This window comes from Crotalus tigris, unplaced genomic scaffold, assembly GCF_016545835.1.
Source record: "Crotalus tigris isolate CLP2741 ecotype Arizona unplaced genomic scaffold, ASM1654583v1 scf7180000017585.4430047, whole genome shotgun sequence".
Lineage (NCBI taxonomy): Eukaryota > Metazoa > Chordata > Lepidosauria > Squamata > Viperidae > Crotalus > Crotalus tigris.
The window spans coordinates 77,051-100,055 of NW_024096493.1; positions in this window are offsets into that span (position 1 = coordinate 77,051).

Consider the following 23,005-nt stretch of genomic DNA (forward strand, 5'->3'; position numbering starts at 1 on the left):
TGGGGAGTACTAAGAATATTTATATTTGATTTCTAACCCCTTCTTCTTCTTCTTCTTGTGCCATATCCGTTATTGGACGTTGGCGATCATGTTGGCGATCCTGTTTTTATCAGCAGTCGCATGAAAAAGTGCTGCTGAGTTTTGTCCAAATCAGCCCCTTAGACTTTGAAGCCATGATGTTCTTCTTCTGCCTGGACTTCATTTGCCTTCAATCTTTCCCTGGAGGATTAAATGGAATATGCTGTATTTTTCTGAGTGTCACATCACATGTCTGAGATATTCTAACTTTTAATTGTTTTGATGATTTCCCTTGGCTTTCCCAGGCGCTTATCACTTCCTCACTTCTGATTTTGTCAACCCAGTTTATATGTAACAGCCGCCTGTAAATCCACATTTCAAATGCTTCTAGTCTCTTCAGGTGGCCTTCTGTCAGAGACCAACTCTCTACTCCATAGAGCAGGATAGAAAAAATTTAACATCTGAAAAGCCTGATTTTCAGTCTTAGGCTTATGTCGTGACTGAAGAAGACCTTTTTCATTTTGAAGAATGCTGTTCAAGCTTTCTCTATCCTTGTCTTTACTTCAATGGTCATGTCCCAGCTTTCATGTAAATTAGAACTGAGGTGTGTGATCCTTTCAACTTTTTCTAATGGTATTCCTTCCAAATTTATTGGTAGTAAATTAACGGGTTGTTTGCTGATGACCATGATCTTGGTTTTTGAGGTGTTAAGCTTCAAGCCGTATTTTTCAGATATTTCTGTGACTCTGTTAATAAGGAGCTGAAGGTCTTCATGCTTACTGGCAAGCAGAACTGAATCATCAGCATATCTTAAATTGTTGATCCAAACACTGTTTACTTTGATGCCAGCATCGATGTTCTCCAGTGCCTCATTGAAGATTGACTCAGAGTGGCTGAGTATTTTTGGCCTAGTCGCACATTTGCTACCTGATGCCAATATAGATGTCTTTGTCATCTAGTCCCCCTTGTTTCAGGATTTCTAATAGTTTGCTGTGTCTTATTTTATCAAATGCTTTTTCAAAATCAATGTAGCATATGTAAACACTGTGATTGACATCTCTACAGCGCTGTACAAGAACGTGAATGCTGAATAGCGCATCACGTGTACCAAGACTGTTTCTGAAATCGAATTGTGTGTTACTTAGACGCTCTTCAATTTTGTTTTATATTCTTGTGTGAATTATTCTCAGGAATATTTTCAGACCACGAGTCATTAAGTTTATTGTTCTGTATTCAGTACACTTCTTTGCATTTATTTTTTGAGGGATTGTCACAAAGGTTGATTTTAGCCAATCATTTGGTATCTTTCCTGTTTCATATATCTGATTGAAGAGCTGCAGTAAAAAATTCTTCCCATTGTCTTCCAGCAATTTTAAAATTTCTACTGGGATATCATCAGGTCCTGTGGCTTTTCTTGCTTTTGCTATTTTTATTGCATGTTCAACCTCTTCCATAGTGATATTTGGTCCAGTTGTTATACTTCCCATATCTATATCGTCCCTAATGTCCTCAAAAAGTTCTTCAATATATTTCTTCCATCTTTTTAGTTTTTTGTCCTCATCTAAGATAATTTTCCCCTCTTTATAAACTAAGTTGTTGGTTTTCTTTTTGTAGAGGCCTGCTGCTTCTTTCACTTTTTGTCTAGATTGAAATTATCATGCATACGTTCTATCTTTTCTATTTCCTTGCATCTCTTTGCAAACCACTTTTCTTTTGCCAGCTGAATTTTTCTTCTAATTGTTTTCTGCAATTCATTGTATTTTTCTTTGTTTTTATTTTTATAAGATCTTCTTTCATCCATGATATGAAGAATTTCCTCTGTCATCTACTATTGTTTCTTTTTTTTGAATTTGTTTCCTCTACTATTGCATTTTTAAATTTATTCCAGTTCACTTTTACATCTTCATCATTCAGGTTGTTGGTTTCTCTTAAATGATTTTCAAGTTCTTCTTTTATCTTACCTCCATGTTTAATGATGAAGTCTCTGTCAATTCTTAATTTAGCAGGATTCAGGTTTTTCATCCTTTTTAGTTTCAGCTGGACTTCGGCAAGTAGTAGATTATGATCGGATGGTACATCTGCACCTGGGTATGTCTTTACTGGTTTTACTGAGTTTCTAAATCTTTTGTTTATTGTAAAATAGTCAATTTGGTTCCTTATTATATTATTTTGTGTATCTGCTGGTGATCTCCAAGTGTAGACGTGTCTTTCTGGCAACTTGAAAAAAGTATTCATCACACATTGCCTATGTTCCTTGCAGAAGTCTACAAATCTGTCACCTCTATCATTTCTGGTTCCTAAGCCAAAGTTTCCAACTACAGGAGCATCACTTCCTTCTCCCACTTTTGCATCGAAGTCCCCCATGAGTACTGTGATATCATTACTTTTTAGAGTTTTCAGTATATCTGGCCATGTGCAGAGAAGCGTCGGCTAGGTACTGGGACGTAGCCACTAACTTATCCAGATTTTGGTGAGCTCTGAGCTGGTCCGGAGGGATCATGTCCTGGAGCTCACGTAACCCAAGGACTGAAGCCCTGGTGAGGGAGGCCATGGATGTTGCCGCCTTTGTTGCCCAGGCTGATGCCAGATGGGACCTACGCAATGCGGAGTCAATCATTTTATTCTCCGCCCTAAGTGCCTCATTTATATCCCCAGGATGTTAGCATTGGAAAACAATGAGTTCAATGGTTCATCAGTCTCAGGAATCTCCAATAGGGAGGTCAGGGAAGGGGCAACATTGAATAATGTCTTCTCTACAGTACCAGGACTTGAGAGGGGTCCTAAATTCTCCCATGTTTTTGAACCATATTGAGAAAAAAGGGGGATATGATTCTGAGAGGCTGAGGGCTCGGTATATATGGCATGGGGACCCTTGGATGTTGCAGGTGGGGCCTCCTGCTCTTGAGAGAGGTTTGCAGTTGTGCAGGCCCTGATTAGCAGGGAATTAAAGGTGAATGGTCAAAGAGACCGACAGGAGGGGTGGGGTCAGATGAAGTGATACCTTCGTCCTCTAACATAATCAGGCCTGATGGTTCAGCCCCTGTTGATTCTAGATCTAATGAAGGTTCATACATGATATCTGGAGATTGGGAATGATACATGGATTGTAGGGGTGACTGTTGGGTGAAGCCATGAATTGAGCCACAGCCTGAGCTATCATTGACTGAAGGTAGTCCGGGTTTAGAGTCTGGTTGTCAGGGGGGGGCGAAGCCCTGCTGCAGTGGGGGTGAATGTGGTCTGAGGGCCCAACTTAAGGTTATCCTGGCTAGTCAAGCCTGTCCCTGAGGCCGCCCTTGTGGCTGATTTTAGTTGGGAAATTCCCCTGGGGGGGAGACCAGGCCCTTGGGGCTGAGGCACAATGTGAGTAAAGGGGTTCAAAAATGGGCCTTCCCGTTGTGCCTGTCTGACCTGGGGAAGCTGCCCTCTGTGGATTAGTGGTTTCCCTGCATGACTTGGCTCGTTTGGAGTTATTCTTTCCACTTGCCTCAGTAGGATGATTCCTCTTGGCCGGCGATGGTAGATTTTTCTGCCATGATGAATCTGCTTTGGGCTCAACCTCAGCAAAACGACCCCCCCTCAGCGTTATAGCTTACTAAGGGAGCCCAGCAGAGATGATCCGGCCCGGTGAGGGGGGTGGGCCATGGGGGGTTGGTAGGCACTGCGTCCTTCCAGAACAAGCTGGCCCTCCCCAATCCAATCACTCTTGTCCAGTGATAAGGTTGATCAATCTAGAGGCCTCTGTCTCAACTTGTCAGAAAACTGCCTTCTGGAATGATCCTGCAGGCAGTCTGGGCCTCTGTAAGTTCCAAAATGGTGACTGGGAGGTAATTCAAAATGGTGGCTGCAAGCTCTGCGGCCGTTAGAAAAGACCTGAGGCCTAAACTGCGATGAGCCCTCATTCCTGAGAATTGCCTGGGCTCCTAGCGCAGCGGAGGCCTGAACTACGGTGAGCCCTCGTTTCGAAGAATCGCCTGGGCTCCTAGCGCAGTGGAGGGTGTTAGGATGGTCAGCTAGGAGGCGCTGAGGCTGGCCGAGGCCGATAATGCCTCCAGGCCTTGGAAGATAAGATCGCGCCAAAAACGCTCTTCTGAGGCCGAGGGACCTGGAAAGGCTCCCTCCAGGCCTGGCGAGCTTCGTCACCGCTTGTGGAGCCCCCCCGTCGATTGGCAAGGCTTACCCTTGCTTCCGGAGCTGCAGGCAGTCGGCGGACGAGGATCGGGCCCTCCGACGATCAGCTGGCAGTCGGGGAATCCTCGGAGCGGCGGCTGACGTTTCGGAAGCTGAGGAATGGCCCCCTATAGGGGCTTGCCCTGTCTCAGGTGAAGGTAGAAAAATCAAAGGAATTGCTCTTAAGGAGAGTTGTTCTTAAGGAAAGTTCTCCGAAGTAAGATGGGTTCCCTTGAAGGGAAGAGTCTGTAGATGCCCAGCCTGTCAGCCTAGCCAGGCTGTAGGCTGAGGGAGGATTGATCAGTAGATAATCCTGTAATAATGTTATCAGTCACAAATGATAAGGATTGGAATTAAGCTAAGGAAAAAATACAAAGTCTTCTGCTCCAGGAGCGAAGAAAAAACGCGTCTTAGAGCAAAGAGACTAAGTCTAAAACTGGGGTGCAGTTGGCACAGAGGGGGCGGTACTAAATTTTAGACTTAGTCTAATTGGAGCAGATAGATTAAGACAACCCATCTGTGGGTTCTCCATCCAATCATGCTGGAGAACTTGTATAACATTCATATTTACTGGAGTACTATTTATTTGGATCATCATCACTCTATCGGATACAGGAATAAAGGACTTGATGAATTTATTTACAAGATTATTTACAATTATAGCTACTCCATTTCGATGATGTTTGCTATTCTCACCAGAGTAGTAGATAGTATAATTTCCTATTCTACACATTCCATTTTCAGGCCAGCGCATTTCACTCACTCCCAATATAGAGATATTGCATTTGGTAGGGCCCCCCAATCCGCCACCCAGGGACGCGCTGTGTGGGGGTTCCAGTCTCCCTCTAAGAGGAGGCTATCCCCTTATTAGCAACATATTAACATTGTTACATTTTTATGAGTTTCATGAGAAGATTTCTAAGAGAGAGAAAATGGTTTCTTTATAATAAATTTCTATTAGCAAATGGAAATCCTATAGGCAATTTTGGAGAAGAATACAGAAAAGAAGATTTGAAGGAACTTTAATTTGATCTAAAGTCATTCTCCACAAATAAAAACTGAGTTGTGTGTAAGGAAAAAACTAAACTAAAGTAAAATCCATTTTAAGGTAACATGCAAGTGAAGATTTACAAAATAGCCAAATATATTTCAGGATTTTCTGCTAATTCTTTGTTAGATAAAATAGCTAAAATTGAGACTGAAGGGAATGAAGCAGAGAGGAGGAGAAAGGAAAAAATACAGCTGCAGCTGGTCCATAGGATTTCAATTTTAGGAGGAGTGCTGAAGAAGTCCAAAGACTTATGTACTAATTAGATCCTATCAACTACTGAAATGCATCAAGAATTTTCTGAACACTTGCTGGGAAGAAGAAATAAACAATTAATTGTTTATTTCCCAGCTAAGTTTGTGTATTGAATTCAGGCAAATCTTATAGCCTGAGGTGGAAGAAGGTGGTTAATTAAAGAGATTTTAATTACTCTCCAGCTGAATGGACAGTGGGAAACTACACTGTTTTGATACCGGGGTTCAATCCAGTGCACTCTATTTCACCAGGACTGCAAAACATGGTGTCATGGCAGCTGAGGTTTAAAAAAATAAGTGTTGTCATTTATATAAAACTCTAGGGCAATGCTTTATTTTGGAGTCTATTTTTTAAAAAAGTGCTTCACTCTCAATAGGTATGTGAGAGTGTGAACAAGGCATTCATCTCCAACTTTTTAAAGTTGTTTTTTTTCCCTCTTCAGGTTGTGTAGCAGCTGTCAAAAGCAAGGCCAAATTACCTTTTTGAAACAGAATAAAAAATACACACAGGCCTTGGACTATTCAGGCCATTTCTGAAGCTTTACATACAAGATTCTATTACATTATGATGTATTTTTTCTCACCAATTTGATTTTATTTTCCCATACATTTTTAAATTTTGCTGGTCATTGACCAAATAAAAATTACTGGTAGTGATCTCATGTTGGGCAAAATAGAAAAGAGAGATGAAGTAAATAAATTTTAGATTAACAAACAATAATTAAATCAGATAAGAGAATGAGGGAATCAGGTATGTCTAGTCTAATGGAGATAAGAATTAGGGGTGATATGATAGCAGTCTCCCAGTATTTGAGGGGCTGTCATGGAGAAGAGGGAGTCAACTTATTCTCCTGAGGGCAGAACAAAAAGTAATCGGGTGACAATCATTAAACAGCGATCCAACCTATAACCAAGGAGAAATTTCCTAAAAATGAGAACAATTAATCAGTGGAATGGTTCACTTCCAGAAATTGTGGAAACTCCATCTGTGGGTGCTCCATTACTAGAGGTTTTTAAGAGAAGGTTGGACATCCATTTGTCCAGAATATTATAGGAACTCTTCCAATGGGCAGGGCATTGGACTAGAACAGGGGTCCCCAACCCCTGGTCCGTGGATCGGTACCGGGTTATGACATTCCAGCAACCGGGCCACACAAACAAGTAAAGCCCCATCCATGGGATGCAAGCAGCATATAAAACCATGCTCCCTCTGGTCTGGGGAAAAACTACTCTCCACATAACCGGTCCCTGGTGCCCAAAAGGTTGGGGACCTCTGGATTAGAAGACCTCCAAGGTGCCTTCCAACCTTATTATTTGATGTTGTACAGTGCTTTTTTTGTAAAAAAAAAAGGTGCCAGAACTCATACATGTCATACAACCCACCTTGCTTACCCTACAAGGTTTCATCCAAAAAAGGTGCCGGAGCTCCGTTCTGGGCGTTCTATGAAAAAAAAAGCCCTAATGTTGTATGTTCTAAGATACAACCATGTAACTTTTTTTTTGTCCTAGCATTTTTTTCCCCCTGCAGGTGCAGTTGAAATGTGTGCACATACAAGGAAATTTTCTTCTGAATGACTAAATTCAATATTTTTCAAACCAAGCCATAAACAGCAACAATAAAAAGGGACATTACAATACTAATTCCTATACATGTTCTTTTAAGATATTTTAAAATTTCTTTTTCATTTGTTTTCACTGGACTTTATCCAGAAAGTCATGGGACTTGCCGATGAAGTGAGATTACCCAATAGTAATATCAATAAGCATTTTCCTTCTCACATTCACAACACGCTCACATTTAGTCCATATAATATCACAGGAAGGCTCTTTTATTTGCTTACCATGGACATGTTCAGACTTCTTATTTTAACATTTGCAGATCTTATCTAAATCTGTTCACAGAAGTGTAATATTTGATTACCTTATTCAATTCTCTATTTTTTTAAAAAAAATATGAAATGGAAAAATGCAACAAGACTATATTATCATGTAAGTCACTAATATGAGGTAAAACAGAGCTATCATTGGTTTAACTACTTCACCCAATATAATAGTTTCCCAATATATTTTAATAATATTTGATATACAAACCAAGAGCCATTCGGCCTTTAAAGTACTTTTCATTTTAAAAGAAAAACTAACCAACAAAGCAGTCAAGTCTATTAATAACATCAGTTAAGCAAGGAAGGCTACACCGAAAAGGGAACATTTTTCTTAGACACATTATATACTTATGAATGTATGCATACATACATTGTTTTATTTTCCATATCACTTTCAATGCTGTGGCATCAGACTGAATCATTTAGATTCACCAAGAAGTAGTGAAGAAATGGTGCTAAGGTACTTGAGCACTCTTAGGAGTGCTTTATCTGCTCTACATGGCAAAGACAAAATCTGGAGTTAGGCATGACACAGCAAATACCTTATATAAAAGCAGACTGACCATTTATATCAGGAGTCTCCAAACTTGACAAGTTTAAGATTTGTGAACTTCAATTATCAGAATTCCCCAGCCAGTACGAATGGCTGGGGAATTCTGGGAGTTGAAGTCCACAAGTCTTAAAATTGCTAAGTTTGGAGACCCTGGATCCATATGTGTGAATATGTGTACACTTTAGCATATATTTAGGAAGCAAGCTCCCTTAAATTATCCAAGATATTTATCTGTAGTGAATGTCACAAATGGAAAAATTAATTTGTAATACCAAACAGATAATAATGTGGACCCTGTTTAAGAACAAAAGAGCATATAATTGTTGGAAACTCTGAGATAAGAAAGAGAACCAGTTCAGAAAAGCAAGAACATTTACTGACCTGTCAAGTTAGGGATAAAACAATTTTATAAAAGACTGGGAACCTTTTATGGACTTTTTGCTGAAAATGGGAAAAGGGTGAAATATTTCTGGATTCGCTGATTGAAAAAAGCTTGAATATGTGATTGTAGGAACCTCTGTATTATAATCCTAAAAAGGAAAGAGGCATCATTAATTTTTAACTGATGCAAAGAAGACTAGAAGCAACTATATATACTTTTTCTTTTCCGTTTCTTTAATTCTACTCATTTTTGCACTTTCTCTTTCTTTCTTTCTTTCTTTCTTTCTTTCTTTCTTTCTTTCTTTCTTTCTTTCTTTCTTTCTTTCTTTCCTTCTTTCTTTCTTCTTTTTTTCTTTTTCTTTCTAACTTTTCTTTAATATTTTCACAATTCTCTGTTATCTACACACAAAAAAAAACTTCAATAGAATTACCTATGAAAGAACAGGGTGAGAATTTATGAGAAAGGCTATGTGAAGCCTTAGAAAGGAGATGTTTGAGTGTGTTAGGACAAACGACAACTTCCCAGTGGCTCACAGTCGTCTTTGAGGCCTTTCCCCAGCTAGCGGTCCCAGCTGAAGTGGGACATGAACTTTTCTTCTTATAGAAAAGTTTTCATAGTAGCTGCAGCAATAGCTCCAGACAACATGACTATTTCACTTGTACATTGTGCTTTGGGTAATCATTAACAGACTGGTTCTGTATTCTTTTACAGGACAATCTGTATGTTTTTGCTCAGAGTTAAAACTCATTGGATTTGGTAGATTATATTCTCAGCTAAAATTTGCATAAGATCATAGAATACGTTGACTTCCCTCCACTGTGGGTGCTCCATCACTGGAGATTTTTAAGAAGAGATTGGACAGTCATTTGTCCAGGATGGTATAGGGTCTCCTATTCCTACTAGTTGGACTTCCAAAATCCCTTCCTGTTCTGTTATTCTGTTATCCTTAAAGTCAGGTTTAAACTTCTGACTTTGGGAAGAGATGACTCAATATCATATCTCCCTTCTAGTTTTCCCCATCATTCTTCAGGACTACTGGGAGAATCACAATTAGGGAACCCCAAGTTTAGAAAGCTTGAAAAGGGATCTTAGACATTGCAGGCCTTTTGTAATTTGCCAGAAATGGGCAAAAGAAATCCCCAAAAGAATGGAAAAATTCAAACTTCTCTTCATTCTTTCCAACCGCCTGATCTGCAGATGGCAGAGCAAAAATTGTATCAGAACATTCTAGAACCAGCGTTATCACACCCCTCCACTGGAGTGATTTGCTAATCATAAATGATTTCTTATGGAATCATTTTCATTTACCTTATTGTTGGTCCAAAGAATATAATAACCTAAAACAAATGTTGCTCATGAATAATTAGCATAGGTTTTTCTGTTTACAGTATAAATGAGCATATATTTGAGTATATACTTTTATTCCATCCTTAATAAGACATCAATCTGTCATGTTGGGCACTTATATGTAAAACGTGTACATTCCTTTATAAAACAGATATTAAATTTTTTGCAAGTGCTGAAGCCATCTGAGCCAGAAAGAGAGTGCTCAAAGCATTTATTTTGGCACTTTGAGTTTAGTTGATTAGTTCTGTGAAGTTCTATTTTGCTGTTCAGTTTTAAAATTTTCTCTTGTTTCTTTTGGCACCACTGTGTAGCTATCATGGTCAGAAAAAAAAAGAAATAATGTGCAATCCGATATTAAAGGATTTGGGACAAACCCTACCAAATTCATGCATGAATATGGTAGCAGTAATACGGGTAATCTCAATTTACAACAGTTCATTTAGTGACCGTTCAAAGTTACATCACTGAAAAAAGTTTTTCACAGTTATGACCAATGCAGCATCCCATCGTCACATGATCAAAATTCAAATGCTTGGGAACTGATTCATATTTATGACAGTTGCTGTGTCCTGGGATCACATGATCCCCTTTTGTGACTTTCTGACAAGCAAAGTCAATGGGGAAACCAGATTCACTTAACTGTGTTATTAACTTAAGAACTGCAGTGTGTTACTAACTTAAGAAAAGTCATAAAATGGGGCAAAATTCACTTAACAACTGTCTCAGTTAGCAACAAAAAATTGGGCTCAGTTGTGATCATACATTGAGGACTATCTGTATAATTATCTTTCAGTAGTTATATTACCTTGATTTTTGGGATGCAATTTTCACACACAAGAAATCTGTTTATTAGGGAAGTAGATGCAACAATGAAATTATAGTGATACTACTGCACAACAACACATTATATCATAGCAAAACCACTGCAAAAATGTAGATATTAAGCCAAGCACATATCATAATGGATACACTTGGAAAACATGCCACAATAATTAAGTATAAGTTTTGCACAGACTTTTGTATGTGTAGGCATGTTTCCTTTCCTACTCTACAGAAATTGTATCTGGAAAAAAAAAAGAGAAGCTGACAGAAACAGTCTAGTACAGATTCACTCTTATTCCTTCTTGGCCTACAAGGCTGAAAACCGCAAAGTTTGGCTCGATGAATCACATGGCGTCTACGTCAGGCTTATTTTAAGAAAAGTATAATTCAAGACAGAGGAGAGAAACTGTGCAGACGTTAACTATCTAAACTGGATAGTTAAAAAGGTTCCAATTAACAGGTTAATGCAGGGGTCTGCAACCTTGACAATTTTAAGACTTGTGGACTTCAGCTCCCAGAATTCCTCAGCCAGCTGGCTGAGGAATTCTGGGAGTTGAAGTCCACAAGTTTTAAAGTTGTCAAGGTTGCAGACCCCTGGGTTAGTGGATCTTCCCAAAATACCTAAGTTGGTAACCAAATTCTTGTGGACAATAAGTTTTTTCAAACATTTAAGAAAACAAGGAATATAACTCACCCAAATTAAAGTAATTTGGAAACGCTACATTCAACACTACATTCAAGGCAGTTTACCTGACCACTTGTAAAGAAACAAAGCTTGTTGATATGGAGGGAAACATAAAGTGGCTTTATGGGCTTAATACTTTAATGCTTAATACTTTTCTAACCTCTGCCCACAAAATGGGCACTCAACTTTGTCATTTTACTCAAAGGCAGAGAAGTATTTGAAGAGCAAAATTCATTATTCCTTCATAAAGGATATATAGGGCACGCAGGCAAAACCTCTTACCCGCATATGTGCATTATTGAGCATAAATATGAACAAAATTAATTTCCAAGGGTAAATGATTTTACAAGCCATGCCATGTTTTATTAAAGACCATATTGCATCCCCGCACAGCAAGAATAGGTCTATTAACATCAAACGTCCAGAACCACATGGATTAAATTAGGCCACTTTTCATCCTACAGTTTCAAATGTCATAAAGTGCTCTGTGTGGTTATATCATGTGTTTTTGATCTAAAAAAGGCCCGGTTGATGACTTCCCAAACACTTGTACTATTTGGGGTCTTTGCCAGACTGTAACCACGGCACTTTCAGCTCTCCCGTTAATGAGTCAGATTTCAGTTCTGCTGTGCTCTCTCCACATTTTACTTTCCAAGAGCCAAATATTTGTGGTGTGTTTGTGAGTGGTTTAACCGTGTAAGTGCTTCGTTGTGTCTGGCAAAAAGGAGGGATGCAACTGTGTGGCTTTTAAAACGGAAGCAATTGTCAATCAATGAGGGTGTGGGTGGGGGAAGTGTGGCCAGAGTTTAACAGAATGGCGCTACAGAGCCAGACCGAGCATCTAAGAGTGGGCAGCAGAAGCTAGAGAGACAATTTCAAAAGAAGTGCTAGTTTGATCTGCCTGAAGCACATAATTGGCTTCTGTTGGTTTTCTTTCTCTTTCTTCTAGGCAACAATGACTGGTGGAAACTGTGGGTGGTATGGAAGGAACTTTTTCAAAATCCTTCCATAGATTATTCTGCGTCGTGTTGAACACAGCCCCAATAGTGCATCGTAGCTTTTAGGAAATGAATGGTTGTCTATACAAAGAAAGTCTTTGTCACATAAGAAGCAATACCCAGATTTAAGTAAGTCACATTAAAAGGCCTTTAAAAAAAAATTCACATAGAATATTTCAGATTGCCTTTGCATCTAGAGTGTGAGACTTATAGATGCAATCATGAAAAAAAAATAACAAAAATGTTTTTTAAAAATGCTTAATATTCTAATTCTCAATTGTATTATCAGTTTCATCATCAGTACCACTGTGGTTGTTAAAGTTCCTTCCTTCTGGGTTTTCAAAATCAAACTATTTTTTTTTTAGATTTTAAAATATAAAATCTCTTTCATGTTAGAAGTATTAAGTTGTATCTATATAATTTAAATTCAGCATCTTTTTCTTGATTATCAGTAAATATAGGTTTATATTAGTAGCATTTTTTTAAAAAAAATGACTTGTACGATAGTCCTCATTAGTTGCATAGATTCTGTTCTTGCCTCCTTATTGCTGTTAACAAAACTGTAACCCATGAGGCCTTAAAATATGTATACATGAAGAAAAGCACATCAATAATTTTGCAAATGCACAAAATAACAAAGCATGAGGTTTAAACTGTAAGCAGACTAAACTTTTGTCAAGGCACACCAAAATCTGGTTTCTTTTCCTTTTTGGCCCATCTACTACATTAATTTCAAAAGTGCAATCAAAGGGAAAATAAAGAAAACAACAACAAGATCAGAAAATAGATAAAAGGGGGATTTACAAACATTATAAAGTTAGCTAGAAAAGTTTCAAAATGATTGTTTTTATAAAACAACCTCCAATATAAGAAACCACAGATAATAGAACTGTGGATTGTGAGGGCCTCCTATATACTGTGTTTATGCGTTTCATATTGTAATATGTGGGTTTCCAGTGTTTTTTTTAAAAAAATAAAAATGGCAATCTTATTAGCTGTTGCTTCTGCACCCAAGATGTGGGATGTGGGTTAGATCACATGGAATGATTCTCGGACAGATGCTGTTCTTGACTTTGCACAAATTGCTGTATCTGCATTTTAAACGAACTGATAATGTGCAGCTGCAAATCAGTTAACTCAGAAGCTGTGTTGGAATTTTGGATTCCAAAATGCCTGGATCTCTTGAGCATATTGCATTTAACCCTGTCAGCACACTAGCTTTTTCCAAAGCCTTAATGTGGAAATTGGGACTGAGTCTCCTGACAGGGATAAACACCATTGGGGCACTTTCCTTCCCCCCAGCTTTTTTTTTTTTTTTTTGCATTTTGATTTTGTGCTTACGGAAATCCATTTCATCATTGTGCAAAGGGGGCTGGCCTAGCTGCCATGGATTTTCTCAGTGCTCTTTCAGAACTTCACATTTTCTTTGTTTTCTCACTGCATCATTAAAGAGTCAATTAGCAACTGGATTAATAGACTAGACATCCTAAGAAAAGACTTTAGCAGGGTTGCAGTCTAGTGAATAAAGGATCATTTACCCAGCTGAAAGCTGACAGACACACACTGACCTTGAGGTGTAGATTGAAGATAAGCAGTAAAATAATTAATTTGGCTCCTCTACAACTGAGGGGAGTTGGTGGGAGGAAAAGGGGATTAATTCCTGAAAGGAAAGCTTAAGTGCTGGACTAATAAAAGGCAAGTGCCTTCAAAAGATTTGATTTAATTGCAAGACTTTTATGCATCTTCTAGCAATACTTTCTGATTCAGGATCAGTTGGCAGCTCAAGAATTCTTCAACATTTGTTGATTTTTTTTAATTGTATCAGTGCTTCATATTCATTAGTCTTCTGGGCAGAAATAGTATGAACCAAGATGTCCTCTGATAATAGATTGATTCATGTTCCCAGTTGTTTTTTCTTTTAAATATTCCTTACAAGTAAGGGATGCATGGGATGCCATTATTAGAAATTATCAAGATTTTCAAAGAGATAGTTGATTGATTAAATGATTGATCACTATCTTTGCTTTCACTATTTTATGACACTGAAAGAGATATTTTGTTACCACAACTGAATTAATCAAACCAAACCTTTATTGCAGTCAAAGACCACGAATATAACTAAGACAGAAGATCCAAGATCCAAGGACCATTTTACATACTGCCCTTTGGAATCTTTTTGATCCTAGTAGCAGATTCTTGGGCTATACAGGTAGTCCCCAACTTACAATAGTTCATTTAGTGATCGTTTGAAGTTACAACAGGCCTGAAAAAAATGACTTATGACTATTTTTCACACTTATGACCATTGCAGCATCCCCATGGCCATGTGATCAAAATTCAGATGCTTGGAAACTGACAAATATTTATGACATTTGCAGTGCCTTGGTGTCATGTGATCATTAAGCAAAGACAACGGGGGATTCACTTACCAACATGTTATTAATTTAACAACTGCAGTGATTCACTTAACAGCTGTGGCAAGAGAGGTCGTAAAATGGGGCAAAGTTCACTTAAAAATGTTTTACTTAGCAACAGACATTTTGAGGTCAATTGTGGCCATAAATCAAGGACTACCTGTATTTTGAAGGCCTGCAGAACCTGGTCAGTTTCAAAGGCAGGTGGAATTGATCAAAATTAGATCATTAGATGGTTAGAATTATAGTACTAGGAGACAATGATTTAACTTTGTTACCCAAAACATTATTATGAATAAAAGTTTTTTTTAATAAATTGCTGTTTATCTAACATTGCACATATGTAAAAATATGTATAAGGTTAAACATGTATCCATGTCTAATACCCATATTCTGTTTCTGAACAAATAATGGAAGTAAATCTCAGTCAGGATTAGGGTAATAGCCCACAGGGAAGAGAATTTAATCCTTTCCTTTCTCCTACTGTGGCCCTCATAAAGCCCACCTTTTTCTGAAAAAGTCATTTGTTTTAAAAAAGCAGCAGTTTCTTTTCCTCTTTTTTTAAAAAACATTTCTACATCCCTGATCTGATTAGCATGACTGAGCATCTGACCCACACACTGCTCAAGCGAAATTACTATCCATTGCAACTGGTGATTGGATAGCTTTGTTATACACACAAAATATGGCAGGTTAAAAAAACAAAGGGGGATAAAAATGATTGTCAAAGTTCCCGGAGTCTTGTTCCATAACTATGTGGTTTTGGTTACTGAAAATATCTAGCAGAAGATTATTGCTTTTAACTACGGGACAGTTACAGTAAAATGGAATAGGTTGAGATTGGGGTTATGTTACAGAAATAAATAAATGTTTTCTGCAATGTTTATATAAGGTATTTAAAATCTATTTATTTATTCATACACTAGATCTGTGGGTGGTTTTTTTTTTTTTTTTTTTTAGGGACCCAAGGTAGCTTGCAAGGAGCTCTCAACTTCCCAGCAAGAAGAAATTTGTGAAAAAGGCTGACCTGAGTCAGACTCCCTTCTCCAATGCCACTAAGGGGGAGGCACCATTTTAACCTATCTGTATTTTTTGAACCTTTTTTAAAAGTTAGTTTACATAAAATACATTGTGGTCTTATTGGGAATAGCATGGGGCATGGCTAGGTGATCTTTAACTTGGCCGGACTATCTGATAGGGCTACAAATGGTTTATTAGCCAAAGTTAATAGAAGGTATTACTTCAATATCTAAGTATAGTGCTACAAAAATAAATATCTTTAAACCTTTGAGATACTATGTTAATATAATTGGCAGCTGGAGAGATAGCAGGCAATCTATACTGATTTGCTCAGAATAGCTGGAGGAAAAAAAAGGTGGAATAACATGGTTATAGGGCAGGGGTAGGCAACCTTGGCTCTTTTATGACTCTGAACTTCAACTCCCAGAATTCCTGAGCCAGCCATGCTGGCTCAGGAATTTTTGGGAGTTGAAGTCCACGAGTCATAAAAGAGCCAAGGTTGCCTACCCCTTTTATAAGGCTTGTGGCTCTAAGGAAGGTGAAAGCTATGCCAAAGGTTCAACCCCACAGGACAGGCCTCATTAGAGGAGCTAGATGAAGAGTGTCTTTCCCATAAACAACGTGGCGAGATGTAACTTACGGAAACCTTCACCAAATTGGTCATCACCCAGGTCAAGAAATACATGCTAGGTGTTGAATTTCCTGGATATCTGGGGACAAGTGGCATACAGGATTCATGATTTTTGGCTCAGCAACCAAAAACTACTGGAAGAAAAGTTGCTTACCCATTGCAACTGTACAAAGACAGGAAACTGGAAAGACTGGAAACAAAGAAATAGTGAGTTGATAATCAAATCCAACGAGAAAAGGACCAGTTGTGGGAAAAGCAACATCCAAAATCAGAAGTAATAGGCTAGCATATCAACGTTGATTTATAATGTAAAAGAAAACATTTACAGAAGTAGCATTGGAAGAAGTGCAAAAAAATAAAAGCCTTGCCAGAAGTAGCTCAGACAGTAGAGAGAATCCGGGGGGGGGGGGGAGGAATTGGTAGTAAGAAGTTAGCATCTCCACTGAACCATTTTCATTTTCAACTGTGGGACCCAGTGGAGGAAATACCATTAAGGCAATCAACACTTGGGCATTCCAGTCATTAAATACACATCTGGAATAGTGGACTGGACTCAGGTTGAACTAGAAGCCCTGGATGGGAAGACAGAAAATTAATGACTATGAATCATATCCTTCATCTATGCATCAATGTTGATAGACTCTATTTACAGTGCATTGCATCTGTATTACTTTTTTTACAAAAGTCAGCTTGCCTGTTATTTTTCTAAACTGATTGACATCAATGGCACTTTTTTTTTAAAGTCGTGCTCAAAAAGGGAAGAAAGAGGTAAAGTATATTTTAAAAATACCCATACACATAAGAACATTTTTATTAATCGTGTACTTAGAAAATATAACAGCTATTTAAGAAGCGTGACACTGTAATACTGTTCTTAATGCTTCATAAATATTTTGGCACAATTATCTGGCATTTAAAAGGACATTGAATATTTGATTGGATCTCAATGAAGTCTAGTGTTAAGCATATTTGATACAACTTAACTTTTCACTCTTTGAATTCTTTCTCATTCTTGGACTAAAGGCTTGTTGAAAGTGCTTTCATCACATTATTACTGCAGGGCTGGGGCATAAAACATTAATTGTGCAATAGCACTATAAATTATTTAAAAGTGAACCTTCCTTCCCCCCAAATTTGAAAAAAAAAAGCCTTTGAATGAATACTGAATGATGGCTGTGTATCCAAGACCAAGGGAGAGAGGAAGCTTTGGGATTGAATATCTCACCGACTAAAATTGACTTTGCCAGCATGAGTCTTAGGAACCATACTGGCCAAACTAAGCAAAATCAGCCTATTAACATTGAAAGAGACCTTAGAGTGGATCACAAAATAGCACCACATTCATTCTACCTCTCAAAAGATTATCACAGCAGTTGCTGCAACTATAGTGCGGTTTTGTGGTTGCGCTTGCTCTGCACTCGAGTACACGGCAGGGTGTTCAAAGAACTCCTGGCCACCATGGGTTTTACAAACCAAATTGTACCGTATTCCTAACACCTCTGTAATGTTAGGCCAAATTCAATAAAGAACACCCTACAGACAGAGAAAGTTTAGTCCTGGAGCAGTTAGAATGATGAGGAAAAAGGTTCAGATACCTTATTGCTCCATGTCACGTTAAGTTTCTTAGGTCTTACTTTTTTGTGTGCGAGGAAGTAAAGGTCTCCAATGAAACTTCAGGTGAATTCCTGATTTCCTGTGCTTGGACATTCCAGTAAGAATTTCCATATTTGTTTCTACTGAAACATCCAGAGGAGCTTACATTATACTGGTGACTGTAGATGAAATATGAAAAGACCTTGAGATAATTGGAAAGGGAAGGTATATTGTTGAGTATCTTACACAGTCCTCCTTAGGACAACCACTGGTCATGGAGGCATCTCCATCATATCCATGCTATCATATGAAGTGGCTTTGCCATTATTGCAAAGGATTTTCCTCCCTGCTTCCATGTTAGGAGTCCAGTGCTTCCAAGTACGGATCCCCAGGCCTTTGCTTTATCATTGGAGTTGCTGGCTCCCTGTGATGCCCACTCCCACTAATTCTGTCAATATAGGGTATATAGGTTGTAGCCAAAGATGGTAAGGTCGATTGGGAATTTGATCCCTAAGGTTCGGTTAACCTGCATTTAGGATGTCTAGCAAATCAACTGGGAATTCATACAGTAAAAGCTAGGGAAGTAGATCATGATACTGTTGTGAAGTGCCTGCAAGGGCTGAAAGTTGGTGGTATCCTTCCATAGTGTTTCTTCCCCTTCTTGAAAAGCTGGTTCCAGTTAATGGTCTGGGAGAAATGGTTTCCTGTGATTGCTCCATTATGAAGTACCTTATGCTATGGTGGTGCAGTGCTCCATTATGAAGTACCTAGAGCTGTGGTGATTCAATGGTTCGAATGCAGTTGTTGTTGTTGTTAATTGCGAAGTCGTGTCCGACCCATCGCAACCCCATGGACAATGTTCCTCCAGGTCTTCCTGTCCTCTACCATCTTCTGGAGTCCATTTAAGTTCACACCTACTGCTTCAGTGACTCCATCCAGCCATCTCATTCTCTGTCGTCCCCTTCTTCTATTGCCCTCAATCTTTCCCAGCATTAGGCCCTTCTCCAGTGAGTCCTTCCTTCTCATTAGGTGGCCAAAGTATTTGAGTTTCAACTTCAGGATCTGGCCTTCTAAAGAGTAGTCGGGGTTGATCTCTTCTAGGACTGACCGGTTTGAACGCCTTGCAGTCCAAGGGAATCGCAGGAGTCTTCTCCAGAACCATAGTTCAAAGGCCTCAATTCTTTGGCACTCAGCCTTTCTTATGGTCGGAATGCAGTACTGCAGGCTAATTCTGCCAACTGCCAGCAGTTCGATTCTCAACAGCCCAAGGTTGACTTAGCCTTCCATCCTTCTGAGGTTTGTAGAATGAGAACCCAGATTGTTGGGAGAAATATACTGACTCTGTAAACCTCTTAGAGAGGGTTTTAAAGAACTATGAAGTGGTATATAAGTCTAAGTGCTATTGCTGTTGCTAGTGGCTTGGATTGCTACCCATGTTAGTTACTGCTGGGGGAGATCTATCAGTTTCAGTTAAAATATCATTAGTATGTTAATCCTCAGCTATGCATTATTAGCCTAGCCAGTCAAGAAGTAACATGTAGGTACTACCCAGTATCTGATGGTATGAGAAACCAGATGGGATAAATCAAGCTTAACTTGTTTCCCAGTAAGTTAATGATGCTGTTTCTGGTTGAACAGTCTGGCTCCATCCTGCTCTTAAGATAGCCCTGAGTAGGGCTGTACTCCTTATGAAGGAAAAGGCACACAACTTGGAAGCTTTACTATTATTGTTCTCATCTGTTCTGCTACCTTCTCTTATTGGTATCATTATTATGATCATTATTACTTTGTTATTATGATTAATATTACTTTGTTGTTTTATATGTACATTGAGAGGTTATGAACTAGAGACAAATTCCTTGTGTGTCTAATCACACTTGACAAATTATTCTATTCTATTCTATTCTATTCTATTCTATTCTATTCTATTCTATTCTATTCTATACAGTAGATAGAATATATGGCTGTAGAAACCTTTATCCATCTTCAGCTGGTTCAACAACTGCAACCTTTCTGGTGCAAGAATTATTATGACAGCAGTAATGCCCTTATCATCATTTAATTAGACTACCATGATGCACTCTACATAGGCCTGACTTTGAAGACTATTTGCAAAAAGCACTTGGTTTAAAATGTAATGGCCCCGCTATCAGTAGGGGTGAGCTGCTTTAATAGCATAATGCTAGTACTACTATCAATTTTCACCAATTCAATGGTGAAAAAAGCAAGGTTCTACATTTAGGCAAGAAAAACCAAATGCACAAGTACAGCATAGGTGGCACCATGCTCAATAGTAGTAACTGTGAGAGGGACCTCGGAGTCCTAGTAGACAATCACCTAAATATGAGCCAGCAGTGTGCTGCAGCTGCCAAAAAGGCCAACACAGTGCTAGGCTGCATTAACAGAGGGATAGAATCAAGATCACGTGAAGTATTAATACCACTCTTCAATGCCTTGGTAAGGCCACACTTGGAATACTGCATCCAGTTTTGGTCACCACGATGTAAAAAAGATGTTGAGACTCTAGAAAGAGTACAGAGAAGAGCAACAAAGATGATTAGGGGACTGGAGGCTAAAACATATAAGGAACGGTTGCGAGAATTGGGTATGTCTAGTTTAACGAAGAGAAGGACAAGGGGGGACATGATAGCAGTATTCCAATATCTCAGGGGCTGCCATAAAGAAGAGGGAATTAAGCTATTTTCCAAAGCACCTGAAGGCAGGACAAGAAGCAACGGGTGGAAACTAATCAAGGAGAGAAGCAACCTAGAACTAAGGAGAAACTTCCTGACAGTGAGAACAATTAATCAGTGGAACAGCTTGCCTCCAGAAGCAGTAAATGCTCCAACACTGGAAGTTTTTAAGAAGAGACTGGACAGCCATTTGTCCGAAATGGTGTAGGGTTTCCTGCCCGAGCAGGGGGTTGGACTAGATGACCTCCAAGGTCCCTTCCAACTTTACTATTATTATTATTATTATCACTTGAAAATGCTGGGTTTAACTTAGGCAGTACCATGTGGCTCATTACCTGTGTTCTTTTAGTATGGGCCACCAGAAACTTGAATTATGAAATGCATCGGGGCGGGTTTCCACTTGAATCACTTGAAGTTGTGTTTCTAATGGTTATTTATCAAGTAATAAAGGAGGGATAAAAATCTAACAAATAATGTTCATAGATCATAGCAACTGTCAGAGATAGGTGGTCAGGCATCTTTTTTTAACCTGATTTTAATCCTGAAAGATTTAACTAAATCCCAAATTAGTAGTATGGTGGTAATCTGAGAAGTACAATCTCTAAGTCATCTTTAGTTCTCTGGGCCACACATAGAATTCATTGGAATTATTAGAAAATTAAGCCAGGAGATGACTACTGGAGGATGCTTTACTTTGAAGCTTGCCCACCTACTCAGGAAAAGACACAAAGGTAAGCTGAGATGTAGACAATTTCCTGGGGGAAGATAATGAGAGTTTCTGGAAACCAACCCTACTTATTTTTCTTGGAGTAAGTGTATCGGTCATAAAAAGCAGACTGAACTTTCACTGCATCCTTGTGGCTGCAATCTCAATTTTTTTTGTACAATGCCCTGCAGTTACCTTGTATTGCTAATAACCACTTATGGCAGCCATTTTGTATTGCTAATAACCACTTATGGCAGCCATTTTGTGACTAATAACCACTTATGGTTATTAGTATTGTATTGCTAATAACCACTTATGGCAGCCATTTTGTGACTAGGCAAGACCCATGACTTGCTCTCAATATTTTGAATGCACTGACTGGACTCTGAAGATTGCCTACTCTGTATTAACCTTGTATTTCTTTTGTGTGTCACATTTCATTATGATTTTATTAAAATCTGACCCAGAGTTTTAAATATTCAGCAGTGACAGAACCATTGAGGGCTATGTGAAAAGAAAATTAATTCTTGATATAATTTCTTTGCCCATGTGAATTTCATTAGTAAAATAATTTTATTAGTCTTATCTTTTGTAACCATCATAAGATATTCAAAATATGAGAATATTTTACATATTAAGGACAATTCTCTTTTTTTTTTATTAATGTCCAGTGTCTTCAGACAGTAGCATTCCTGGGAAAAAGAATCATGAATTAATCCATCACATCAACTAGAACACCAGCTGTGATAAATCTTACTTTATTAGATTACACTCTGTTTTTTCTGACTGCATTATTTGGGCAGGAGAGATCTACTGAAAATAAAATAAAAGTCTAATGATTAAAGCACTCGGTTAAAAAGTAGGATTCTGTGAATTCTAATTCTGCCTTAGTCATAAAGCCAGTTGGGTAATCTGGGCAAATCATTCTCTCTCAGCTCAACCTACCTCACACAGTTGCTGTGGGGAAAATAGGAGAGGAAGATGTGTTAGATATTGATTTAGATGAGAGAATAGAAGGAGAACTCATTGAATTTGTAGATTACACTAAACTGGAAGGAATAGACAATATCCCAGAAGACAAGCTCAGGATCCAAAGAGATCTTGACAAACTTGAACAATGTGCTCTATCCAACAAAATGAAATGTTGTTTTACATTTAGGCAGGAAAAACCAAAGGTACAAGATTAAGTAAAAACTGGTTCAAAAAAAGTAACTGTGAGAGGGACCTTGGAGTCCTAGTGGACAGTCACCTAACATGAGCCAGCAATGTATGGCAGCAGCAAAAAAAGCGAATACAATCCTTGGTTGTATAAACAGAGGCATAGAATCAAAATCACATGAAGTATTAGTACCACTTTATAAATCCTTAGTAAGACCACACCTGGAATACTGTATCCAGTTTTGTCCACCACATTACAAAAAAAATGTTGAGACTTTGGAAAAAGTGCAGAGAGGAGCAATTAAGATGGTTAAAGGCCTGGAGACTAAAACACATGAGGAATGTTTTGAGGAATTGGGTATGGCTAGTCTAGAGAAAAGAATGACTAGGGGTGACATGATAGCAGTATTCTAGTATTTGAGGGGCTGCCACAAAGAAGAAGGGGTCAACTTATTTTCCAAAGCACCAGAAGGCAAGACAAGAAACAATGGATGGAAACTAAACAAAGAGAGAAGCAACCTGGAATTAAGGAGAAGCTCCCTAACAGTGAGAACAATTAACCAGTGGAACAGCTTATCTTCAGAAGTCGTGGGTGCACTGGAGGTTTTTAAGAAGAGACAGGACAGCCACTTG